Below are 27,338 nucleotides of genomic sequence, written 5' to 3'. Positions count from 1 at the left end.
TGTAAATATGTACATGTTGAGGCATGAAATGAATATTCCATTTTTTATTAGAATTTATGTCTGATTAATAGGTATTTAGGGTCTAACGGTGTGAAGTAATTTTTAGTGGAAATATTAGAAGTTATAACGAGTGATGAGCAAGGTTTTACTGACAAATTCAAGCAGGCAGAACCAATGATGGAGTCAGGATTTTATAATAATGGGGTCATACTAAATAAGCTTTTGATGAGTCTAGAATAAAAAAAAAAATCAACTGATTGAATGAATTAAGATTATAAGTAAAAATATATTTGGTCAGTGGCTACGAATTTTAGAAGAAGAAGATTGCCTTAGTAGAAGCCTAGAAGAATTTCAGAAGGTTAACACTATAGCATTTTCAACACTCAATGCCCAATTACCAGTTCAATCAATTGAAAAGAACACTAAAACTTCATCATTAATGGAGAAACAATTTATGATATTATAAGTTATGATGAAAGTACCAAGACACAAACACATTTTTGATAAAAACTTGATAAGAAGATAGTTGCTTAAAATAATTCATGAGAGACGTAATTAAGTTACGAATTCTAATATATTATATAATTGGGCAAGTGACATATGAACATATTTAATGCCCAAAGTGACCAAACAAAGACCAACCCAAATGAATGAGAAAGTAAAGTTTGTATGAAAATTGATAAAGACAAATTCCAATTGGATGATCTCAAATATGTTCAAAACTATCTGCCACCGCTCCAACCGCACCATCAAATTAAGCGCTCTTTGCATTGGTTATATAGGGGTCAAGAAGGAAAATGCAAAGAGAAATCACTAGGTTATTGGGGTTGTGAACACCTATTGCTCCTAGTGTAGCTCCGCTAATGGGCGGAACTATTTAACTTTGTGAATGGTAACTAGCTAAATTAACAGAGAAAGTTGAACTTCTGATAAACATTGAAACTATAAATTGCATTGTTTATGGGCCCCAAGCGAAGAAAAAGGGTTTGAGTTGTTAAATTTAGAAAATAAATAATTTTAGAATATCTTAATTTAAGCTAAAATAGCTAGCTAGAATTGTCAAAAATGGTGGCTAGCTGAATTAACGTTTGGGTCATTTAGCTAGCTACAAGTAATCCACATAGTTCAAGAATTTGGAGACTACTCTTGTGAAGAATTTGGACACTGAAGTTCTGTCTAGACTGTAAGGAGGCCAGGAAGGTGGTGGAGTGTACCCTCCAAGTGGTGGTGGAGGCCGCATGCAGTGGGCACCCAATGATCTTCGTTGATTTCCGGAAGCCGATTTTGATCCCTATAGGTCAGGCTGGCCATGGCCACCAGGTGCTTGTTAGATGTTTCCTGGGTTTGAGTCTAATCGGATTCTGCCGAGGTTGGGGGAGGCGGGAGGAGTGGGGAGGCACTCATCCAGATCTCCGGTGTTTTGGGAGTGGCTTGGATTTCATTTAGATATATGTTATACAAGACATGTTCCTATGTAAACTTTTTACATTGTAATTTAGGGAGAGGGTTTTTATACAAGTATCCAATATGTTGTTTGTAAATCCACATTTTTGTTTTGTTTGAATAGGTAATTAAGTCCTTGAATGCAACTTTTGCTAGAACATTATTATTTTTATACGCATCGAATTTGAATTTCGAACTTCCGACAAACAATTGAAGTTAAATCTTAATCACAACGGACAACTGAAGTACTTAAAATAGAACACATCGTGTCCAAGTACACATTATAAAGATCGATAGAAAACATCACGCATAATAAGAATACTATATGAGTTCAGTACATTTTTTCGAATCAAATTTTTCTTTGCAACCGGGCCACTTTCATTGGTGGTAAAGCAACATGCATTCGGGATCCAATGATCCTCGTTGGTTTTCGGGAGCCAATTGTATTCCCTATAGGCTAGGCCGGCTATGGCCAACAGGTGTTCCACCAGAGACGAATCCATTCAGGGACCCATTGGGACCTTCAGAAATTCAAATTAAAACTTCTTACTTACAAATGAAGAAGAATACCACCAGATCGTAGTACTGAATGACCAATCTCATTTTCTTTTATACCCGTTACTATAATCTAAAGTTGAGGAGGAAATTGACACCATTCATAAGCTACCGTTCAAATACCCTGATTTTTATATACCAAATTGCCATTCTACACAAATTTTGACTTTGTTACAGATTTGCAGGCCAAATTGTTGCTTTGTTATGGATTTGCCAGGTTCGGCTTGCATTCAAAGGGCCGAGACAGAGGCCTAAAGGCCTGGACCAAACGGCCCAGTCTTGAAACAAGCAAAATTACTCGGTTAGATTTCAGATCGGACGGGCAGGGGTGAAGACTGCGGGATTGAGGGAGTGTTGGTGCAAGCAAACAAGGGTGCGGCTTGCAGATAGAGAAGAGGAGAGAGAGAGAGGGAGAGAGAAGGAGAGATGTTGCAGACAGACAGAGGTGTAGCAAAGCAAGCAGCGGTATGGGCTGCTCAGAGAGAAGGAGAGAGATATGTCGAGTTTAATTTTTAATTTTGGCATTTTGGTTCTCCAGTTCTTAATTTTTTACCCTTCATGTTTGTGCTGCTTTTGGATTCAATTCGAATCAAATAACGTAGTTGATCTTGATATGAATTCTCTCTACAACAATGATTAGGGGTTTTTGTTTAAATTATCACTGATTCATTTTTTATTTGGCATTGAATCTTTGTTAATTTGGATTGCATGTGGTTCTGATAGGGAGTAGAACTAGGCGGGACAAGCTTGGTGGCCCGCTGCTTACCTTTTCTTCTCTCATGCTAGGGCCTAAGCCCAGCATGCAAAATATAAAATAAAAATGAAGGTCTAAGCCGCAGAAGCCCAGCAGCCACACCAGGTCCCAAGGCCTGGCTTATCCTTTCTCACCCTCACAGGCCTCACAGTCCAATTTCACTGGATGAAGGTTGGCGCTCCACTTCTCCCCGTGGGTTGAGACCTATTCATCTAGCCTAGCTTTCTGGCCAGCGCTAGCCATACTAACCCTCTGCTTGAGCCGCCACCATGCCGAATCTCACCACCCACGGCAACAATGTCGTGGCTTCTCCAAGCTTTTTTCACACATCCTTGACCCCTATCGAACCAAATTTCAAGCCCCGAGGCTCCCAGAAAATTAAGAGGACAAGGAAAAATTAAATTTTTCTTACCTTGAAGCAGTGTGAAGACGAAGCAAGCAATGAAAGACGATCCTTTGCACGAGCAAGATGTAGAAGATTGCTAGATGAGGGGGAACAAATATCCTTTAAGCTTTCTCTCTTTTGTAAGGGAAAGTAAATCACTCTTCAAAGTTGATTTAATAATCCACTTAAGGTGGACTTAAATAAGCTTTGGGAGAAATTTATTTCATTTTCCTAGAATGATCTAATTTCCAATTAAAGAGGGAATCAACATCAAATAGGAAACAATCCTATGTTTCCTAAAGCAAGAATATCTCTACAGTTGCTGCCATTTCCTGCAAACAGCCCAACAGGTGTGGGGGCATTTGTGGAATAAAAAACAATCAAGAAAAATATGGAGATGACACATGGATTTTTGGGTAAAAAGACAAGATTACCCTTGAGGCACACCAGAATTTCTACGTGCAAGTAACGAACAATCATCCCTCAATCACAGTCAAAAGTGATCAAAATATGTATTTATTCAAAACCTATATCATCAACCCTCATCAAATCTTCCCCACAAGGTAACTCCCAAATTATTTCTTTCAAATTATATTAATTAGCTAATTAATTGATTTATTACTCAATTAATTCATTAATTAGCTAATTGATGGTGATTAACACCAAAAAAATACCAAAGGTGGCCGGTTCCCACATCTCCAAAGGGGGCCAGCCACACCCCTATAAATACCACCTAATTTTCTTCAACACCCAATTGCAAGCTTCTTTAAATTCTCTGAACACTTTTTCCTCAAAATTCTAATTTTGGCATCGAAGGTTATTCGGCCAAAGCCTCCCCCCCCCCACTCCCAAAATTTATTGTGGGCGCGTGAGACTCTTAGCCTTGACCTAAAGTGTTAACTGTTTTTGTAAGTATATTTTCGTCCAAGAATAAGAAGGAAGAAATTTGCATCCATATTAAACAACAACCACTACAATTATTTGAACCGTGGCTAAGTAATATGTGGCCTTTGCTCATTTTTCTGCTAGTGAATCTAATAAAGATACTCGCAAAAATGAACAAAAGTCAGAGATCCAGGACAACGACGTGATATGAGCCAAAGAGCACCAAATGACCTAAACATTGTGTAAACTTAAAAGGAGGGAATCTTCCCTCCACCCTAGTCACATGTGGCTTTGTTTCACAAGCTTTAGGGCTGGTTTGGTATTGCTGTGTTTTGAAAAAAAAATATTGTGAGAATAAGCGGCTGTGAAATAAATCAGCAGAGTGTTTGGTAAACTTTTTTGTAAAAGTGATTTTGGAAAGAAAAAAAGCAGTCTAATAGTTGGTCTTTTCATTAAATGAGCACTGTAGCTCCATGTGCTTTGAAAAAAAAGCCATTTTTCCAAAGCTGCAAATAGCTGCTTCAGCTTTTCCTTTGATTTCAGGTTATTTTCACAGCAGCTTCCAAAATAAGCCCTTTTTTTTAGTTTACCAAACACCTAAAACCCTCACAGTTTTTTTTCATGGGTGTTTTTTTTTAAGCACCTCACTCCCAAACCACCCCTTAGGTCCATGGAGAGTCCATCGACAAACTAAATGATTGAACTAATTTATTGGTGTACAAAAAACATTGTCCAGTGATATTATAATCCATTCAAATTATAATTAAATCTTTAAAAATTAATAACCTTAAAATTAAGAAAAATCTATTAATTTAGCGAATATTAAAATAATTGATAAAATAAATAATTTATTAATTTATCGATGAATTAATAACTTATTGTTTATGAAGGTATTTCTTATTTTCTGAAGTGTTGTATATTGTATTTAGGTTTTCGTTTTACGAACTACAATTCTATGTATTTGTTTAATCAAGTAAAATTCATGAATATACTTATATTTTTCCAAAAATAGATTGTACATTGTCCAATGTGGTACATTATTCCATTTTATGAACACTGGAACTTCTTACCATGTTAAGAAATGTTAGAGATGACAGCCAATGTGACATAAATTTCAAGAAGAAACAAACAATGATTGAGTCATATTTTAGGAAGGCCTCATAGTCGAATTATAAGCATTATGGATAAGGAAGTTATTAATTCATATGTTACATGGGACCTATATGATTTTTTTTAATGTATTATCTTATAAATTTTGCGAATTATTAATTTAGGACATTATTCCCAAGTCAGGATCGGCTAAAAATATTATTTAACCGAGGGTATTAATTTATCGTGTATTAATTATTAAGGTTTTACTGTATATCATATGAATATTTTTTGTATTAATATACCATAAAAGTGGAATATATTAGGGAGCTTTATATTTAGAGACAAAAACTTTCACTATATTTCAAGGAATTACACTAGTTTTTAAACATGTCAATGAGAGACAAAAACATGGAAACAACTAAAGCCCAGCTCAAAAAAACATGGAAACAATGTTTTAAAATACCAGTCACACCTGTAAGGCTTAATTTAGGTTTGTTAATTTAACCTAGCCTTCACAACTCCAACAAAATTAATGTACCATAAGCTCAACCTATCTTCAACTGTTTTTGCAGAATCAGTTTTAAAACTATATGTAGAATCAGTTTGCATAATTTATTACTAGAATCAGTTCAACCCGTCTTCAACCATTTTTGCAGAATCAGTTCAACCAATCATCGATCATTTTTGCAGAATCAGTTCAACTTGTCTTCAACCATTTTCGCAGAATTAGTTCAATTAATCCTCAACCATTTTTACAGAATCATTTCAATCCATCTTCGATAATTTTCGAATAATCAATTCAACTTATCCTTGATTTTTTTGCAAAATCAATTCAACTCATCATTCACATTTTTTTGCAAAATCAGTTCAACCCGTCTTCAATCATTTTTGCAGAACCAGTTCAACCCATTCTCGACCATTTTCGCATAATCAATTCACTCTGTCTTCGACCATTTTTGCAGAATCAATTCACCTTGTCCTTTACAATTTTTGCAGAATCAGTTCTACCCGTCTTCGACAATTTTTGCAGAATCAGTTCATCCCGTCCTCGACCATTTTTGCAGAATCAGTTCATCATGTCCTCGACTATTTTTGCAGAACCAGTTGAACTTGTCATCGACAATTTTTGCATAATCAGTTCAACCCATCATCGACCATTTTTGCAGAATCAGTTTAATCCATTCTTGATAATTTTTGTAGAATCAGTTCAACCCGTCATCGACTATTTTTGCAGAATCAGTTTCAAATACATGTACAATCAATTTTGTATAGTAGAACCAATTAGTACACACAGTCCAACCCTTCATTGACCATTTTGTATAGATTTTAGAATAATCAGTTTTCAATATGTACAACATCAATAAACATACAAATATGTCATTAGCCTAACTTAACTTCGACCACTTTTTCAGATTCAGTTTCAAATACATGTAGAATCAGTTTTATATAATTTTTAGTGAAATCAGTTTGTATAGTTTTTAGCAAAATCAATTTCAACCCAAAAAAGATATTTAATTCTTCATTCCCCACTCTTTCTGCAAGAGAACTGACCTTATTTACTATAAACACTCCATCATATACTATTTCCATAACGAGAGGGAAAATGTGGTTGGAAAACTCCCCACCTTAAGTCTTGACAGGCTAAAGTGATTTTCTTATTGGAAAATGCGTGCTTGAAATACCCTTAAATATTGGGGTGGACATGATTTGGTTCGGTACAGTTCGGGGTGAAACTGAAATCGAAATCGAATTTTTTGTGGTTAAGTTCGGTGCAGTTTTGAAGCTTGAACCAATATGGAACCAAACCATTTGGTTGCGGTTCGTTTCGATTTCAAATGGTTTTGGTTTCAATTTCAAAGCATTTGCCAACTAGATACATTATGTCATCGATACAACACAATTGAAAAAGAAATTCATGATCACGCTACTAAAAGTCAAGTTGAAATAAAGATTAATGTTGTTATATATCAGCTTGACCTATGAAATAAGTACACAATTGACAAATTAGATAGCCTAGAGAGAACATTTTCCGAGTGAAGTAACATTTTATATGTAGATACACACTACATATTAGTCAAGCAGATGTCAAGGTAGCTAGTTTCATACCATGGAAGCTTCAGATCATGCTCGAACTGAAACACGAGCTTTTTTAAATCATGGACATGGTCTCAGATGAGGGTTGATCCACTTCACTAGTGCTTATCAACTTGGGAACCTTCTAAGAAATCTACCCATGAAATTTTTGGTCAGGGCAATCTTCTCCCACATAAGTACTACTTCTTCCACTAATATCCTAGTGAACATGATTAGGTCTCTTGCAGCACTCCACGGACTCGACCATGTCGTTTTGAAAGGGTGACCCGGAACAATCTTGAGATTTGCAGCCTTCATGAGAACACTGTGAAAGCTCATTTTTCTCAGCCCATATTTAATATTTCTCTTGGAACAAGATTATTGAACCCGTTCATCATCTGCTTCTATTCTAGTACCACTCCATTTATTTACATCTAAAAAAACCCATGAACATGATGATATCAATAAAACAAATTAAAGACATAATTTATAAAAAAACGTAATTAGAAAATAATTGTGTGTGTGTGTGTGTGTGTATATCATGTGTTGTTCAAAATATATACCTTGTTCTACACCTAATTGAAACCCAATTACCAATTCACACTTAGTAAACACACGGATTTCACAATTCACATATAAAAATCTCACCGGATGCGACTACAACTCAGCTTCACGATCAGAGCCTTCTTCAGGAACGTCGTCGTCTTAAGCTGAAGGTGGCTGAAGCTTAGGAATATGCTATTGCGCCTGCTGCTGTTGAGTCTAGTTGTACTCCAGAGCACCACTTGTGCTGCTCCTCTGGTTGAGAGTAGCAACATCTGCCATCAGCAACAGTCTGGTTTCACGGAGCTTGGAGTCGATTGCAGGGGAGGTATAATTGGGGTGTTAGTATATGGTCCAGCCCATGATGAATGTTCTAGATTATTCTAGTAAGCAAGTGAGGTGGCTGAAGAATGCTAGACAATTCTAGCATGCTATTAAGTTGATGGAAGAAGCTAGAGAGTACTAGCTTCCTTGGTTGCAAATGGAAAGATCTAGAAGCTACAATTTTGTGGCTAGTCTAGAATTTTCTATGCTAGAGGTTTGAAGAATTCACTAGAAACTAGTAGAATGCCAAACCCTCACCTATAAATATGGGTGTGATGTTGTAGTGAAGTAACCAATCAAGAACCAAGTGTGAGTAGCAAAGGATCAAGTCCAAAGCTAGAGTTCCACTCCAAGAGTGAGAGTGAGAGTGTTCCACTACACATTGTGTGAGTGAAGTTTAGAGTGATAGAAAGTGTGTGTTATACTTTCTTGTATCCATCAAGCCTTGTCTTTGGCTTGGTAAGACTACTCTTGTTGTACTCATCTTTTTCATATAGTGAAGATCAGTGGCGGATCCAAGAATCTTACCCCCAAGGGGTCGCAGTGTAAAAGTTCAAATAAAAATTTAGGATGGAAAAACATATTGAAAATGAAATCATAGTACTTTCATTCATAATTCATAATGGAAACAATATTACAAACTATAATTGTCCACGACGAGGTTTCATATTTTGAAAACGAAGCATTATAGCTTCATTTTCAATACAAGCAAAAATATCTCTCTCAATATAAACAAGCAAGCTATCACTCAACCATTGATCTCCCATTTTGTTCCTAAGTGGACCCTTAACAATATTCATGACAGAAAATGCTCTCTCCACTGAAGCAGTTGCAACTGGTAAAACTAAAGACAATGTAATGAGCAAATATACATAATTGAATACTTGATGCATCCTTGTCTCCACCATTTTTTTTGCAAGATCACCAATCCCTTCCAATTGAGAGAAATCACTACTGGAACACACATAATGAATATAAATCTCAAGTTGATCTTCAAGTGCCAAACGATCTTCATTCGAAAAGTCTTGAGGATAAAATTGAGCAAGACGAAGTAACTTTGGTTTATCAAAAGCTACAAATGAATCTTTCGGACTCAAACATGCCATACAAATAAGCAACTCGGTATTTACCTCATTAAAGCGATCCTCTAACTCCGTAATTTGCTCATCAATGACATAAATAAAGAGCTCCACACGATAATGATGACGATTTGTCTTTATTGGAGCATAACGCCTTGACCTCCCTGGAAGTATAAATGCCTCTTCCATGTTAGGAACATCAATATGATGTTTTTTCACAAAAAGAAGCTACTTCATCAACCAATGCATCGAACCCATTATTCCTCATCCAATATAGCTTTTCCTTGCATGATTTCACTAAAGCCATTGCATTCACAATTTCTTGATCTTTCCTTTGCAATGCTTGTGACAAATCATTTGTGAGTCCCAATATGACTTTCATCAAGAAAAGGTGAAACACAAACTCAAAAGTAAGTATCACTCTCATTAACGTATTTGCTTCACCCGCACTTTCATTGGGATTATCATCAATAACCATTTGAAGCACATGAACCACGGATGAAAACATAGAAATGATGCTAATCAAGGTACCATAGTGTGAGTTCCATTGTGTGTCACCGGCACGTTTGAGACTTGTTTCTTGATTTAAGCCTCGCCCCGTTATAAGACAATCATTTTCAAAAGCTATCACAAGCTCTTCTTGAAGTTGCCCTCTAAGTGAATCACGCCGCTTACAAGATGCTCCAACATGATTAACCACATTATTAGCCGTTGCAAAAAAAGAGGCAATGTCTATATTCTTCTTTGCTACGGCAACAAGAGCTAGTTGAAGTTGATGAGCAAAGCAATGAACATAATATGCACAAGGTTGTTCTCTCAATATCTTTGTTTTAAGGCCATTCAACTCACCTCTCATATTGCTAGCACCATCATAACCTTGTCCTCGTAGCTTGGAAATGCTCAAACCGTTGCGAGAAAACAATGTGTCAATAGCATCCTTTAGTGAACTTGAAGTAGTGTCGGTAACATGTTGGATACCCACAAATCTTTCAATTACATGCCCGTTGTCATCCACATAACGCAACACCATAGCCATTTGCTCTTTCACAGACACATCACGTGCTTCATCCACCAATATTGAAAAGAATCTATATTTTGGACCATCCATGATAGTATCAAGTGTTTCAAGGGCACATGAATTCACAATTTCTTTTTGAATGGAATGAGCTAGTAATTTGAGATTCCCCGGAGCATTTTCCATCACAACTTCTCTAACTTTATCATTATTATCTGCAAGGAATTGCAATAACTCCAAGTAATTTCCCCTATTGCTTGAAGTGGCACTTTCATCATGGCCACGAAAAGGAAGACCTTGTCGCAATAAAAACTTAGTGCACTTGATTGAAGCAATCAAGCATGTGCGATAAGCCTTACGAGCTTGGTCAGAGTGTTTGCTCACTGCCGTTTCAATATGTGTAGCTTGATTCATCAAATTTGTAGCAGCTTCTCTAGCCTTATTATGAACACTCCCAACCGGTCCAACATGCATCTTAAATCTTTCTCTCCCTTTCTTCCAATTCTTAAATCCATCTCCAGTGAAAGCTTCACTACCCACTTGTTCAAAATTGGTTTTAAAGAGATAGCAATAGAGACAAAATGCCGCATCTTTAGATACACTATACTCCAACCAATCAAACTCATCAAACCATTGGGGAATGAAGCGTCGATTAATTCCCGACATATTAGTTATTGGGAAATTATGACCTCTAGGTTGACAAGGTCCTTTTTGTAGATATAATCTTCGGACCTCATCTCTCATATTAGCGTCATAATCTATTATTCGAGTTCTTAATCCAGGATCTGCTTGAAGATTACCCAAAACATCATCTAACTGACTTTGTCTTGAACTTGGAGTTCTTGAACTACCAACAGTATTTGAACTATCAACATTATTCGAACTATCTGAACCCGATGATGACTTTCTTTTAAAAAACCGTTCCATAATAATGCTACATATACAAAATATTCAAAATAAATACTCACAATATAAACAAACCATAAACATAATCAAAATAAATATGAATTGGATTTCAATTAAATTAAATATCTCATCTTGCATTCTACATATACAAAATAATGAAAATAAAAACTCACAATATAAATAAACCATCAATATAATCAAAATAAATATGAATTGAATTTCAATTAAATTAAATATATTCTACATATACAAAATATTCAAAATAAATACTCACAATATAAACAAACCATAAACATAATCAAAATAAATATGAATTGGATTTCAATTAAATTAAATATCTCATCTTGCATTCTACATATCCAAAATAATGAAAATAAAAAATCACAATATAAACAAACCATCAATATAAACAAACCATCAATAAAAACTCACAATATAAACAAACCATCAATAAAAACTCACAAAATAAATATGAATTGAATTTCAATTAATTAAATATATTCTACATATACAAAATATTCAAAATAAATACTCACAATATAAACAAATGGAGGAGATGGAGTTGGAGCCGCCAGCAGGGGAGCAGCAAGGGAGGAGATGGAGTTGAGGGTTTGGAGGCAGCAGCAGCAAGGGAGGAGAGGAGTTGAGGGTTTGGGGGGATTGAGTTAGGGTTGGAGGAAAAGAAATTGGGGCTTTTGATTGTATAGAAGTCGGGTAGGAAGGCTGGGATTGGGGGGGGGGACACGGTGGGAATTTCTTTTTTTTTTGTTCGGCCTGGCCCAAAACGACGCCGTTTTGGCCAGGTCATTTAAAAAAATTTCCTGGGCCAAAACAACGCCGTTTTGCCCTTCTGTTTTGAAAAAAAGAAGCGCGCGCGAGCGCTGCTTCTTCTTCCTTTTCCTGCCGAGTCTTGGTTCAGGATTTTTGTCGAATAGTTGGCGTGCGAGTCCGACCCCGACGACCCCAGCTCCAAGAGGTCGCATATGGGAGCTTCAAGGTTGTTTCCATGGTTTCCAAGGGGTCGTGCGACCCCGACGACCCCACTGTGGATCCGCCACTGGTGAAGATTGATCCTTGTTTGGTGGACGTAGGCATAAATTGCCGAACCACATAAATTCTTGGTGTCCATTTTCTACTTTACCTTGTGCATTCTCTATCTTGTAGTACCGACATTCCTAACATGGAGGTGGTGATGGCAAAGCAGAGGAGGTGGTGGGGAGGGACGTAGATGGAGCCGTACGAGGAAGGAGGTCGGCCCTTCATCGCCAGGAGTGAGGGTGTCGAGAAGGAGGCAATGGGTTTTGTATGTGAAAGCGACGACGGGTGAGGGAATTGTAGAGAAAATGACCAATTGAAGGATATAACAGTGTGAAAAGACTTTACTATAAACTTTTGTCAAATATTTAAAAATGTTGTTTCAGTATAAAAATAAATATTAAAAGTTTACTTTTAAGTGTAATTTTTTCAAAAAATAAAAATAAAAATTAAAGGAAAATATTTTGAAAATTAAATTATCATACTTTCTCGCCATCATTACATGTATATATTATACATACAATGGAGGGATTTTTTAGTGTAATCGGTGTATGAAGTGCTACATCACATGTCGTTATACATATGGTTGGATATGTATGTTAAAAAGTTAATAACTTAAAAAATAAAATTTTACACCACTTTATTAAAACACATGGTGTACCCCATGTGTTCTAGTTACAATAAAAAATTTCTCTATACAATGCATGACCCTCATTTTTTTTTAGTATTTTCCTTTTATTTTCTTCTAACACCATCACACAATCTTCATACTTCTAACACCATCACACAATCTTCATAATTTTCCTTATTTTTTATTATATTTTCCTTTTCCCTGGCCACCAGCAACTTTCACTCATCTTTCTATTTTTTTTATTCTTTTCTCTTTTCCCACTTTCTCCAAGTATGTGTATATGGGTGAGGCGTTGGTGCCTACCTAGGGAAGAAAGAAAAATGAAAAAGGTGCATGAAAGCATTTAACAAAATTATCCCTGCATTTTTTCGGCTGGTTTTGATTCCATGTAATCAATATTCCAAGTGCGGATAGACAACTCTACCCAAAAAAAAGAAAGTTCAATATTTACACTAAATATTAGATTATGTTAGAAGAAACTCGTAGATATTCCACGTAATAGTGAAATATTAATTATAAAAAAAAATCTTTTTTATGACAAAAAAAACTATTTTTTCATGACAAAATTACTCCTACATTATTTTGTGCAATATTTTAGGTTGTTTTTGAACTTTTTTGTTTGAGTGGCATTTTTGTCCCACGATTTTTGGTGAAGCTCGGAACCCAAAACTGGGCTTCCTGCTTTATATATAGAAGATTTATTGACTTGGTAATAAACCACCACATATATTTCAAATTAAGATGATCAATTCGCCATAGTACTTCACCTCTCCAGCTTGGATCTCCTAGCCAATTAATCTCGCGGTGGTATTTCCATGGCCGGAGAGAACATGGGACCAGCAGTACTGGTTCCAATCAAACTCACGAGTGATAATATATATGGCTATCAACAGTGGATATCTTCTTCTCTTTCATATTTTCGTTACCATAATCTTCTTGGAATCATTGACGGAACAGAGACTCGTCCTGATCAGCAACTTCATTCTTCTGAGTTTGTTAATTGGAGTAACAGAGATCAAAAGGCTCTTGAGTGGATTAGAAACACTGTGTCTATAGATCTCCACCACCGTGTCACGGCCGGCGCCGACTCTTCACGAACGGTGTGGAGAAACCTCAAGAAACACTTCGAGGGTCTCCCTCTTGCTTACATCTATAATCTCAAAAGTGAACTACAAAATGTAGAGAAAGACACAGCCATGTCGATGAATGACTATCTGCAAAAGATCTTCAATCTGAAGCAAATGCTTGCAGATGCCGGTGCTCATGTGGAACCTTGGGACTTACTTTATCTACACATCCTGACAGGACTGCCAAAGGAGTACCGTACAAGAATAGAAAACTCTAATCCACGTACTTTCCAAGAGGTGCACTACTTGTTGTTGAAACAGGAAGAGGAAATACATCTGCTGAATCAAGCGACGAGGCCGCCTCCATGTACTGTTTCTGGCAGTGTTGTTGTCGCTCCCAATTTGCATCATCCTTCTCTCTCTCATGATAAGGGTGGCGGAGAAGAAGAGCATGCGGTCGGTATCGATCTGGGAACAACGTATTCCTGCGTAGCCGTGTGCAGAAAGATCATGTAGAAACCATTCTGAATGATTACGGCAACAGGAAAACTGCATCATATGTTGCATTTACAAACACTGAGGAGGCGATGATAGGCGATGCGGCATTTAACCAAGTTGTGAGAAACACCGCCAACTCGATCTTTGGTATGTAGGATTTGAATGATCAGCTTATCCTATCCTATCGCAAAATTATGTACTGTTAGTTTCTTTTTTAGTTCTCTTGACTGATCGATATTTGTTTGATTTTAATAACTAATTAATTTGCTGTCTGGAGGGATCACTCAAATTACCTTTAGAGAAATACTTTGTAAAACCCACATCACATTATATTTTAATGATCAAAACCATCATTATTGCAAGGTAATGCTAAGGAGACCAAATTTATAAATTAAATTTTGTAAATCAATTGATATAGTTATTGATAATTGAATTATTACTTAAATATTGATTAACGTGCTTATTTTTTTATTGATGACACATTATTTAGTTTGTAAATTTAATTTAAAAATCTAGTCTCCTTAATTAACATTATCTTTGTTGTAAATAATTAAATACTAGAAATCATTATAACATTTACTTGTAAACAAAACATAGACGCAAACGGTTGAAGAGAACAATAAAATAACAACCGTTTACATATATTGATTTTTCTTTGAAAAGAAATTCAAGTGTGTTACTATTATTATTACAAGCTAGTATAGGCCTACACATTTTGTGTTTATGAACACTTTATGTTTTTGTTTTTAAAATGGGAAGGAGAGAGGGGGAGAAAGGACGTGGTTTGGAGTGGGATTGAGAGGTTTTTGTTTTTTTTGTTGTTGTTTTTGCTTTTTGTTTTTTTAAATACTAGATATATCTTAACATCACCCTCACCCGTAGATGACGTTTCAATAAAAAAACAATAAAATTTTGTTTCGTGAAATTACATTATTGCTCATCATTTTTTTTTGTGATAGAAAACTAAATAGTTTTTTTAACTTTTTTTGGTTGACAATGAAAGTTTTAATACAGGTAATTTAGATTAGTATTATATTAATAATAATAATTATTATTATAAATATTATAATTTATTTGTTGTTGATGATGATGATGATGTTGCTGTTGTTATTATTATTTAGGGTTTTAATTAAAAGGGTTAACAAAATTTTAAAGTAAAACACTTAATAAACTTTTATTTATAATAATGACAAAAAAGAGAAAATTTGATATAAGTCTAATTTATTTGAGCTAATATTAAGAATGTTTATTAAAATAAGTCTAATCCCTTAAGATTAAGATTATTTATTATCAATAATTATCTCATTAATAATTAGATTTACTGTAAAAAATACATTTATTCCTAATTATCTCTTTAATTATTTCTTCTAATTTCTTTATTTATTTTTTGTTATTTCTTGTTCTTCTTGTTCATGCTCTAAACCCCATTTATGGATTTTATTCTTAATTTTTATAATCAGCCTATATCACCAGTTAATTGTATTTCTATATGACAGATTTTTATATATTTTTTATAATACACCTGTATAATGTATATTGCTTATAGGTATATTATGTTTGTGTTCCTTTTAGTTAGGTTTTATATATCACGTATAGGTGTTATACATTAACATATTTGTTACTTGAGTTAAGATCGTATGTTCTACATATGAATTGATGTTAGTATATTAGTTTCTTTTTTTGTTAAAAAGTATTAAGTATATTTATTGGAATTGGAAGATGCATGAAATTAGAAGATTTTAATTTTTTGTAATATTTTTAGAAAAAAATGTAAAATGAATATAAAAGAAATAAAAAATGGAGAAAAGATAATGTTGAACTTAACCTAATAATAGGTGGCAATATTTTCATAAATAAGTTAAACTTTTGTGGCACCAATTTCTACATAATTAGGTCAATTGTTTCTTAATCTTAAGAATTCTCTAAGAAACAATAATCTAATAATCTAGAAACAGTTGACCTTTTAAGTAATTTGAAATAATAATGTAAAAACAGTTGGTGCCGCCAAAATTTAACTTATTTACAAACATGCCACGGCCATTTTTTTTCTTTATTATTAATAAAAATTCATTAGGTGTTTTTTATTAAAAAAAATTTGGGCCATTTTATTAGTTTCCCTTATTAATAACAATTTCCTATCCAACTTTGCATGATTTGCAGATACAAAACGATTAATTGGAAGAAGATTTAGTGAAGATTCTGTTCAAAGTGATATGAAGCTTTGGCCATTCAAGGTCACTCAAGGTTCGGATGACAGGCCAATGATTGTGGTTACCCGCAATGGTGGCGAAGAGATACAAATTGCTCCTGAAGAAATCTCATCCATGATTCTGGAAAAGATGCGTAAGATTGCTGAGACTTATCTAGGCTCACCTGTGAAAAATGCAGTCATCACTGTCCCTGCTTACTTCAACGATTCCCAGCGTCAGGCTGTAAAGGAGGCTGGAGTGGTTGCTGGCCTAGATGTAAAGTGTGTTATTGACGAACCAAGTGCTGCTGCCCTTGCTTATGGCCTTCACAAGAAGACCGGTTGGAGTAGCAGCAGAAATGTGATGATATTTGATTTGGGCGGTGGTAGTTTAGGTGTCTCCTTGGTTACCATGAATACTTCAGGGACATTTCAAGTCATGGCAACGGGTGGAGATGGTCACCTTGGCGGTGAAGACTTCGATAACAGAATGGTCAATTATTGCGTTGAGGAATTCAAAAGTAAGAGTAAATTGGACGTGAGCAAAGACTTCAGAGCGCTTAGGAGATTAAAGAATCAATGTGAGAAAGCAAAAAGGAGACTCGCGTTTGAGTCTGACTTTGACATTGAAATTGATTGTTTGTGTGAGGGTAAAGATTTCAACATAACATTTACCCGTGACATGTTTGAACAACTTAACAAGGACTTATTCATCAAGTGTATGGAGTCAGTGGAGAAGTGTTTGAAGGATGCTAACATGGACCGAAGTAGCGTCGATGATGTTCTTCTTGCTGGTGGCTCTTCTAGAATTCCAATGGTGCAACAACTATTACAACAGGCTTTCAAAGGGAAGGAGCTGTGCAAGGGCATTAATCTGGATGAGGCAATAGCACATGGTGCAGCTGTTCAAGCTGCAATCTCCTGTGGGAATGGAAAGGGGAAGCTTCAAGACTACATTACTCTTTCAGATGTCACTCCTTCGCCAGGGGCAACTCCCTTGGCAGATGCAACTGATACGACGGCACGGGGCAAACCACATTCATGGACCAACCCCTTTTCTTCGATATTTGGTAGTAGCAAATGATCCTGTTGCAGGATTGGCTTTCTCGCAGCCTCTTTCCTGCACCGTACAAAGCTTTCCTCCGTTCTTTTAGTGAATAAACTATGGCAGTCTGATTTGGGTGAAGATTTTGGATACTTTGATGGATTAAGTTATTTTGTGTGTTTGTAATAACGAGTGATTAATTACGGTTATAGACCAAAATAAAGAAGTGTTTAGTTACTTAGGGTTGTTTGGAGGAGGTTATACCTCCGAACCTCTTTGTTTAGCATATGTTCTCTCAAGGCTTGTTTAATACAATTTTTGTTTCTATGTTTAGTTGTTTGTCAGCTTTTACAGAAAGTTTTGTAAAAAGAAACAAGGGAAAAAATGTAGGAGAATTGAGGAATGGAAAATGAAGAGGGAGGAGGGAGAAATGAAGTTCAGAGAGGGGCCGGAGCTGGGCTTTTTTATTGAAATGGGAAGGCCCAACGTAAGGGTTTAGTTACCAAGGAAATACCGGAGGAATTCTCTATACACGGCGGAGAGATTCCCGTTTTGCTGGGCATCTTGGATTCAGTACCGCATCATAGCTTCCACCAATCCTTTATCAAAAGGAGAGTGTGGGTCATTCAGATTTAAACGATTCATAAAGTTATTGATAAATGACTTAATCCATCAGCGTCGCTGTCCACAACCTTTAATGGACAGCGCTGTATGATTGAAATTAGTGGCAGTCCACAGACATTTCTTAGGAAAGTGATTTTCGCATACTTTTTTTTTTTCTCCTTGCACAATTATGTTTAATTTTAGATATTAGATTGAAAACTGGCTCCTTATTCTTTGGGATAGGTGAATAAATGCCCTTTAGTACGCTTGACATAAGTTTACAAGGTGACTATTTCAATTAGTGAGTGGTATGAGGAAAATTTTATTCGAACTCATATTTTATATCTTGACACCCAACTTACTTTTTATACTCACATTGTATTTAATTTATTTATCATTATCTCCTTACACCAAACATTATTTTCGAAGCTGCCCTTACTTATCAAAACTCAACTCAACCATACTTTTTTTTACACTCAACTCAATCTACCTACAAATAAAAGAATAAAACCACAAGTCCATCATCTCTATGGAGCCAAGCCCCTTTTCTCTCTGTTTAAAAATCCTTTCATCTCCCATGGTTGTCATTCTGCACCCCTATCTACTCCTCTGTAGTCATCCACACCTCTTCCTCTTCATTTTCTTCATCATTTGACATCTCTAAATATGTATATATGTATTTATTAAGCACTCTTGTTGCGAGATTTTGCATCACTTTGTCTTCATTTTTAATATGTATATATTAAGCACTATTTTTATGGCACTGCATTTTTGTTTACCATCCCCAAGTGGTGATAATACGCACAACTTTATTTATCACTGTTAGTTAAGTTTAATTAAATTTTGAGATTGTATTTATCCACTACACAGATCTCAAAATTTAGCTTTTTATTTATTTTATTTATATATATATATATATATATATCCTTTGGCTTTAACTTTAACTTTAGCTTTATTTATTTCCTTTTCAAAAAGCATTTATATCTTTTGGCTTTAACTTTAACTTTAGTTTTATTTATTTCCTTTTCAAAGAGCATCTTTTAGTTAAAAGGGTAGAGGAAAATGCTTTTCCTTTAGTTTTAACTTTAGCTTTTCCCTTTTATTTATTGATTGGGAAGATCATTCAATAATAAGAAAAAGGAAAGGACGGACTCATTTTTAGCTTTAGCTTTAGCTTTAACTTTGTCTTTTTATGTATGGTTGATAGGGTGGTAATTATATGATTCAAAACTTTTGTGCCCGGGCTTTGAAAAAGAATATCCCACAAACAAAAAAACATTGCTCAAGGCTAACGACTCATCCACAATCAAAATATTTCCTAAACTCGTCACTAATATCACATATTCAAGATTTAACAGTAAGTTTTTCTTTGTATTTTTTTTTTTGTTTTTTCTTTCATTTTTGGGTTGTTAAATCAATAACGCACGATGCGTTTTATTTTATATTTCTTTTAACTAAATTATTTGGTGGCATTTTTAGATATGTCCGGTGTTCGATGGACGTATTTTCAATCCTCAATTGCTGTTGAATTTGTAAGCAGCCTACCTAATCAGTAGGCTTTTTTTCCCCTCCTGTGTGACTTTGCAAGGATGGTGACCTCTTTCTACGAAGACGAAGACTTCGAGTTGAAGACGAAGACGAAGACTTCGAGTTTAGGGCGCAAACTTCCAGCCGTATTATGATTTTTATTTCTTTTATTTTGTTTTTTTAAGGCAAAGAATTCCAGTTTTTCCATTAAAGACAGAGACTTTCCAAGTCTTTCTATTTTCCAACTTGTACGTGGCGCATGCGATAACCAAGTTGCAGTATGAGTTTGATATTGATGTGTTTTAAAAAAAAAATTATTGAGTGTTTTGGTAATTTTATTTATTTATTTTGTAACTCTTTTAACAAAAAAAAAATGTACGACTGTTTGATAAATTTTTATATAAAACTATTGTGAATATGTTAAATGACTAAAAATGATATGGTTTTAAATCTGATATAATAAGCTAAAGAGAATAATTTAAGGGCAATGATTGTAATTTTGTAAAATATGGGAGGTGCATTTATCATTTGAAATTTCATTGAATGAGTACCGTTTGCTATGCTTTGGGAAAAAAAAATGTTTTTTTAATTTTGTTTTATAAGTATGGTGGGCATGCTTCTACTTTTTTACTGTCATTACCAACAGTTTTTTTTATATCACTTTTTTTTTACCAAACTGTGACAACTTGTCCCAAATTTTATTATTTTATAAATTTTAAAATGTGAAATTACGAGAATACCCTAGAGGCGAGGATATTGATTTCCGTTGATCACTAGTTCATGACGCGTATGAATTATTATTGCAATTATTTTAAGGGGTGATTGGAAAAGAAAAGGAAAAAAAAATCGGGGAAGAAGAAGGAAAAATGAAATAGAGGAAAAAGAGGGCTACTGCCCAATTAGAAAAGAAAAAAAGAAGGGGTTTTTGCCCAATTAGGAAGAAGGAGGTGTGGAGATGACCAATGGGAGAGCAGGAAAAGAGGGGAAGGAGGGAGGTGCAGAGCATCTAACCAACCAATTCGACCCGTACACCCACGACAACCCGGTTTCGAACCGGTGTGAAATTCCGGCCACTTCCACCATATTTTCAGGGGAAATTCACCCATCTATTACTAGTAACCTCTTTCATAACCTCCCTTCTTCCATTTCCACCCAAAATTAGAAGGAATTTGGTTGAAATTTGGTGGAAAAACCACCATGGGTGCCGAGGGAAAGGTTGCTTGAGATCCACCAAACCTGAAACAATTTCATTCAATTATCATTACCAATAGACTTCCCTTGAACTCCTGAACAAAGCCCAATAGGTTTTAGGGGCGGTGGAATGTCAAGGAGGAAGAATCGAAGCACACCCTTTATAGGGTTTCCGTCGGAATTTCATGAAATTGAGGTGTTCCCGGCCAAATTGGCCTTGGCCACATGTATGAAAGTTGCTCTACTCATTGAGATCTTCATTTCTGTAAAATTTGGTAATTTTTGGAAATAGTTGGATTTTCCGGTGAGCCGGTGTGGCCGACCGCTACCCACGGCAGTACGTGGCTAGTGGGCCGATGGTGTCTTCCTAAGTTCAATTAGAGGCCCTGAATTCATAATTGATGTCCGTATGTCGTAATCTGATTATTTGAAGTTAGATTCATTACGATATGTTATTTGGTAAAAATACGAATCAACGATCCGACCGTTGGATCGTCACCAAATTTGATATGTTATTATGCATAATATTTGAGGATCATAGGAACTTACGGATCTGAAATCCAACGTACGGATCTTCCCGAATTGGATTTGTAAGTTTATAAAATAAATGTTAACCGCCACTTGGTTTTGGGCAATTGGCGAAGATCCGACCGTTGGATCGTAATGAAATTTTAGTATGTTATTCTAGAAGCATAATGTGTATCTTTGGCAGTTGTGGATTGGAAATTTGATGTGCGGATCTTCTGGATCGAGTTATACAGGGTTGTGGACCTAACCGTCGATCTTTGATCGACGGTTGACTCTTGGTCAATGGGTCTCAAATTATTCTTGAAGGTCCTTGAGGATATGTTTTATGTAAATTATATATTCTATCAGTAAGAACTCTGAGACGTGATTTTATACTTGGCCATAGGTGACGATAGTTCGTGATGTCTCGATATTCTTGCGAGGGAGTCGTAGCACGAACACAACATTACTTACGTTTCCTTACTGTCAATGCTTTGAAGTACTAATGCGAACTACAAATGGCTTGATCCCTGTTTAGGGTACGTAGGCAGTCTAACAAGACGTTAGATGCATCCATGTAATAAATGAGACTAAATAATTGGGACAATAGCCTTGTTTGGGGAATTGAACAATGTGAGGGACATTGGTGGAAAATATGAGAATTAACCTTATGATTTGGTAGTTAATTGTTGTTCATAAATCAATGTGTGAATAATCAAGGAATTGAAGTAAGGAAACGTAAGTAATGTTAGTTAATTAAACTAGTGTCTAATTGGGCTTATCACCGATAATTATTCTCGAAAATAAATAGTTTGGAAATAGGACGTTACAGATTATGCATTTCACGCCATGTTATATATATACACTTGAAAATACTATGTTATAGTTGAGTTTTAGATTGCATCATAACATATTCATATGTGTATTACCTGAACCTAATTATTATGAATGCTTCGAAGTGCCAAATGATGCTGCGGACGCCCAAGTAAGCTTCAGGTGAGTATATGTTGATGATAGTGATGGTAGTGAGTATGTTGATGAGATATTGATTGGCTAGCATGTTGATGAGATATTGATTCAGTCGTACAGGTCACGTGAGGTGACTCTGGCTAGTATATTGATGAGATATGTGATGAGATATGGATAAGTCGTACAGGTCACTATAGGTGACTCCGACTTATATGCTAGCAATGATTAATGATATATGTGATGAGATATGGATAAGTCGTACAGGTCACTATAAGTGACTCCGACTTGTATGCTAATATGGTTTATTAAGCACATGATTATTTATATTGCTGAGTAGTAGTATACTTATGGGTTTACTGTTGGTATACTTTTGATTTCATGCTTTATGTAGTATGATTTGCTGGAAACTATACAGATTTTATGGCGAAGGGTTATTACCTTTGAAAATCTTTGTTTTGACCACTCATATTTTTTATTTATGCACCCCTCCAGGTTCTAGCAGCAAGGTTTCCGTATCGACGAGGATTCGTGGCACTTCCCAGTACATGTGGCTTCTTTTAATGGTGTTTGTACCATACTTCACCAATCCCGAAACTATTGAGCATCGATCAATGTTATACCGTCAAGGACCCAGAAGAATTTCCCTCTAACCATGAGACTAATCACAGAGCGACACGTGTCGACATTAGAAGCCAATCATAGCGCAACACGTGTCAATATCAGAAGCTAATCACAACACGACACGTGTCAATGTCAAAACAAAGCTAGAAACTCTCTTCTATAAAAGGAGATCATTCTCCCACAATATTTCCTAATGTCATTTGTACTAAATCATTCACTAGTACTCACAAAAGGAGAGCTTGAACCTATGTACTTGTGTAAACCCTTCACAATTAATGAGAACTCCTCTACTCCATGGACGTAACCAATCTGGGTAAACCACGTACATCTTGTGTTTGCTTCCCTGTCTCTATCCATTTACATACTTATCCACACTAGTGACCAGAGCAATCTAACGAAGGTCACAAACTTAACATTTTCTGTTGTACCAAAGTCCTCACTGATTTTGTGCATCAACAAATGGTATAGTTATTATCTTACCTTACTGTACTTTACTTATGCTCTGTATCACGTGTGAAATTGGTCCAGACCTGCTCATCGCGCACTCGTGTACTTAGACACTTTTATATTTTAATTTATTCACATTTTATACATTATCACACTTTATGACTTCGTTACCTTCCAGGTGTCGGCCAACACGGCTCGATTCGAGGTCCTAGTGGACATTCCGGGTCGGGATGTGTCACAAACACATTTGGTGTTCCAAATTTTGTAATAATATGCTTTTTAGAAGCACTATAACCCCAAACAGCCCTTAGGACTTGTGGGCTATTCTTTTTACTCTCTCTCATTATATTTTGAAGAAATTGTAGCAATGGTCCTTCAATTTTAATTTAATTGGAGTAATGGTTCCTCAACTAAAAATCGATAACCATTGATCCCTTAACTCTTCAAAACATGCAGTTATGGTCCTTTTCGTCAACTCCGTTAGAATTTTCGTGAAAATGAGTCACGGGCCACACACAAGAGGCTGAATCAAGGGGCAAATATGGAAAAAAATGAGAAAAATTGTAGCAATAGTCCCTAAACTTCAACCAAATTGGAGAAATTGTCCCTCAACTTTAACCTAATTGGAGAAATGAGAATATTAAAACTGTTACTGAATACTAACCACTGTTCTAAAAATCCTAGGCAGTGATAGGCGACTGGCCACCACTCTGATTAATCTATAGGCATTTGAAAGGTCTAGACGCTCACTTAGACTAGCCTAGGTCATGACTCTTATTTAGACAGAAAATAAATAACTTTTATTTTGCATTTTATAGCCTCTATATTCCTATCCGTGGTAGAAAAATGGCTACGTCCATTAGAATTTTTGGTACAATCTAGTGGTATTCCCCTTCACTAGTAAGTGGGAGGTCTTAGGTTCGATTCTCGCCAAAGAAGAACTTGAACCACATTATTGCTAGCACATTGTAAGGCTAAGCTCACATTCTTCCTTTAGTGTAGATAATATCGTTTGGTATATATAAAAAAAGAATATTTTCAATAGTAGATATTTATGAGATACAAAAGTGTTCGGACAAAAAATCATCGTACATTAAACTGTGGCTAAAATGTAAATCACTTGTGCACGTTTTAGAGGTGAACTCAAGGTAATTAGTTTTTATTGTGGACCAAAACTTCAGAAAATGATCTAACATGGATGTATAATTGAGTTTATGAATTTTAATGGGTTAAATTCATAAATATCTCGACTACATGTGGATTTAATATTGTAGTATCTTTTAACTTCTATATTGGTATATGTGGCAAAAAATAAGTACCTCCATGAGAACATTTTGTATATCGATGAAATTTTCAATTTAGGTATTTATTAGATGCCAAAAATTATAAGTCTATTCGCGAAAGTTGAATAGTACTAATTAGTGAATAGTACTAATTAGTAATCCAACATGTGCATGATGTTTGCTTATAATCGTGGTATGAAGGAACAAATGTATATGTTTCATGCATGATTCGGAATAATATTAGTCGTTACGAGATTTTGCATCACTTTGTCTTTATTTTTAATATGTATGTATTAAGCACTATTTTTATGGGACTGTATTTTTACTTACCACCCTTAAATGATGATAATGCTCACGACTTTATTTATCAGCATCACCATCACCGAACCATCTCGTGATTTTTAATATATGCAGCTAGTCAAAGTCTATGTGGAAAAAAAAATGGAACGTAGACGTACGAAAAATAAAAAATAAAAACTTTAGCTTTTTATTGATTTATATCATTTGTCTTTAACTTTAGCTTTTGCTTTATTTATTTCATTTTCAAAGAGCATCTTTTAGTAAATAAAGGAAAATGCCTTAGCTTTAGCTTTTTCTTTTTATTTATTGATTAGGAAGATCTTTTGATAAAAAGAACAAGGAAAGGACTGAGTCATTTTTAGCTTTAGTTTTAACTTTATCTTTTTATGTATGGTTGATGTGGTGGCCTTTGAAAAAGAATATTCTACAAACAAATAACCATTGCTTAAGGCTAAAGGCTCACCCACAATAAAAAAATATTTTCTAAATCCGCCACTAATATCACATATTGTTGACTACGCCTCACATACGAAATACATCCGACATTTACTTTTTCAATCAAAATTTATCGTAATGCACCCAACATACTTTCCTATACTACCCTCACACCCCAAACTTTATACGGGCTAGTTTGGGGTAGTTGTGGTGTAAAAAAAAAAAAAAAAAAAGAAAGGTTGTTTTCATAAGCAGGAGTAGAGCTGTTTATGCTTTTTACTGTTTTGGACCCATGATTTTGACAAAAAGCACTATTTTTTTTTCATTTACCAAACACAATTTTAGCCCCAACATTTTTAAAAAACTTTTTTTAAAATAATGTCAGCAATGTCAAACCAGCCTTACATACACCACCACCCCCCCCCAACATTCTCTCATTTTTCATTCTCATCACACTTCCAAATTTCAAGACTCTTGCTAAACATGGTTAATCATGAGGTTGACTACATGACATTTGATTGTTGGTTTATGTCACTGGTAGAGCACAAATCCAAAATTTGCATCCCTATCTGTTACTCATCTAGAGTCAATCTCACAAAATTTTGACCCAAAAAAGCATGAGAGGACATGGGTGAATTTTATTATTATTATTTTTAATTATAATGGGTTCAATTCTTTTTACTGTACAAAACTTAAAAGAAAGTAATGCCAACTACCAAACTTACCACTTAGAGAAAAATTTGTTTACATTAAAAGAAAGTAGCGCTGCCTAGGCGCTTGGCGGCTGGCCACCGCTTTAATTAATGCCTAGGCGTTTGAAAATTAAGAAATGACGCCTAGATCTGCTGAGGCACCTGCCTAGGCATCCGCGTAGCCCGCCCAGACCCGCCTAGACACTTGACTAGGTTGCAACTCACTTAGATAGAAAATGGATAACTTTCCTTTTGCATTTTATTGTTTCCAATAAATTGTAAGAGACTTATTGAACACTTAAATAAACATACATTATATGTTTGCTCCTCATGTTTTCATTATGTTCCAATACTTCATAATATATATGTCATTTTATTTTCTAGTTTATGACGAAATTATATATATTTTAAGAATAAACAGACACTTATTTACACAAAATACAATATATTTACTTAAATTCGCTTAAGCGCCTAGCAACCTAGGCGTTAGGCCTCAGCCCATCGCCGGACTAGCGCTTAGCATATTTTAGAATCTTGCAATTAGAGGTTTTAGGATTTTAGGATTCAGGTTTAGACAATCAATTTAGGATAGGTTCATATTAGTAAATATTTTTGTGTATTCAATTTCCTTTAAATTTTTTGGGGCTAAATAGTCATTTCATGTTAAGATACACAATTCATTTAATAATACATATTTATGTGGGGTGTATTCAATAATATGTAGAGTGCTAATCAAAGTTATCCAACTCTTTTAATATTGCAATATCCCAAATTCCTATATTATTATATATATGATTATTAGACTGACATCTAGCCAATCCGGCACTGTTGTCGGTGTTAAAAGGGGAAATCCGCATGGCTAGAGCCAAACAGTGGGTGAATGGTAACAATCGGCACCACCATCCACCTGTGTCCAATAAAAGCGTGCGCTATATATGTCTGTAGATTTCTAGCACTGGAAATACATTAGTTTGTCGTAATATCTTTTTCTACTGTCGCGCTACAAGAGCCTCCATATATGAAGTGGACTAGCAGCCCCTAAACAGAGAACTCTACAACATCTCCACCGCCGCCCTTCCCTCTCAACCTGCAAAAAGCACCATCAAGGTTGACTTTAGGCCACTCTGGACCTTGAGAATGCCGTTGTCACCGTTACCTTGGCTGCTTCCTTTTTGCTTGATTATGTTTAATGGTAAACAAAATCTTGGGGGCTAGCAAAAATGCACTCTACTAATGACATTGAAG

At 35.3% G+C, this 27,338-nt stretch overlaps 2 long non-coding RNA genes and 1 pseudogene across 2 annotated transcripts; 2 read left to right on the top strand and 1 right to left on the bottom strand.

Moving 5' to 3' along the window:
• Positions 1 to 8,637: 8,637 nt before the first annotated feature.
• LOC126599587 (uncharacterized) lies at positions 8,638 to 9,338 on the bottom strand. The gene is made up of 2 exons (XR_007615198.1): positions 9,185 to 9,338; positions 8,638 to 9,005 (listed from the first exon to the last, which is right to left on the bottom strand). It is a non-coding gene; the product is annotated as an uncharacterized LOC126599587 (long non-coding RNA).
• A 4,090-nt stretch (positions 9,339 to 13,428) lies between these two features.
• On the top strand, positions 13,429 to 17,851 carry LOC126599583 (heat shock 70 kDa protein 18-like; annotated as a pseudogene).
• A 1,273-nt stretch (positions 17,852 to 19,124) lies between these two features.
• LOC126599586 (uncharacterized) lies at positions 19,125 to 19,981 on the top strand. The gene is made up of 2 exons (XR_007615197.1): positions 19,125 to 19,478; positions 19,601 to 19,981. It is a non-coding gene; the product is annotated as an uncharacterized LOC126599586 (long non-coding RNA).
• The last annotated feature ends 7,357 nt before the right edge of the window (positions 19,982 to 27,338 follow it).

Source organism: Malus sylvestris, chromosome 14 (genome assembly GCF_916048215.2).
Source record: "Malus sylvestris chromosome 14, drMalSylv7.2, whole genome shotgun sequence".
Classification (NCBI taxonomy): Eukaryota; Viridiplantae; Streptophyta; class Magnoliopsida; order Rosales; family Rosaceae; genus Malus; species Malus sylvestris.
Note: the sequence above shows the minus strand (reverse complement) of the source record. Positions and strands in the feature narration are given on the sequence as shown.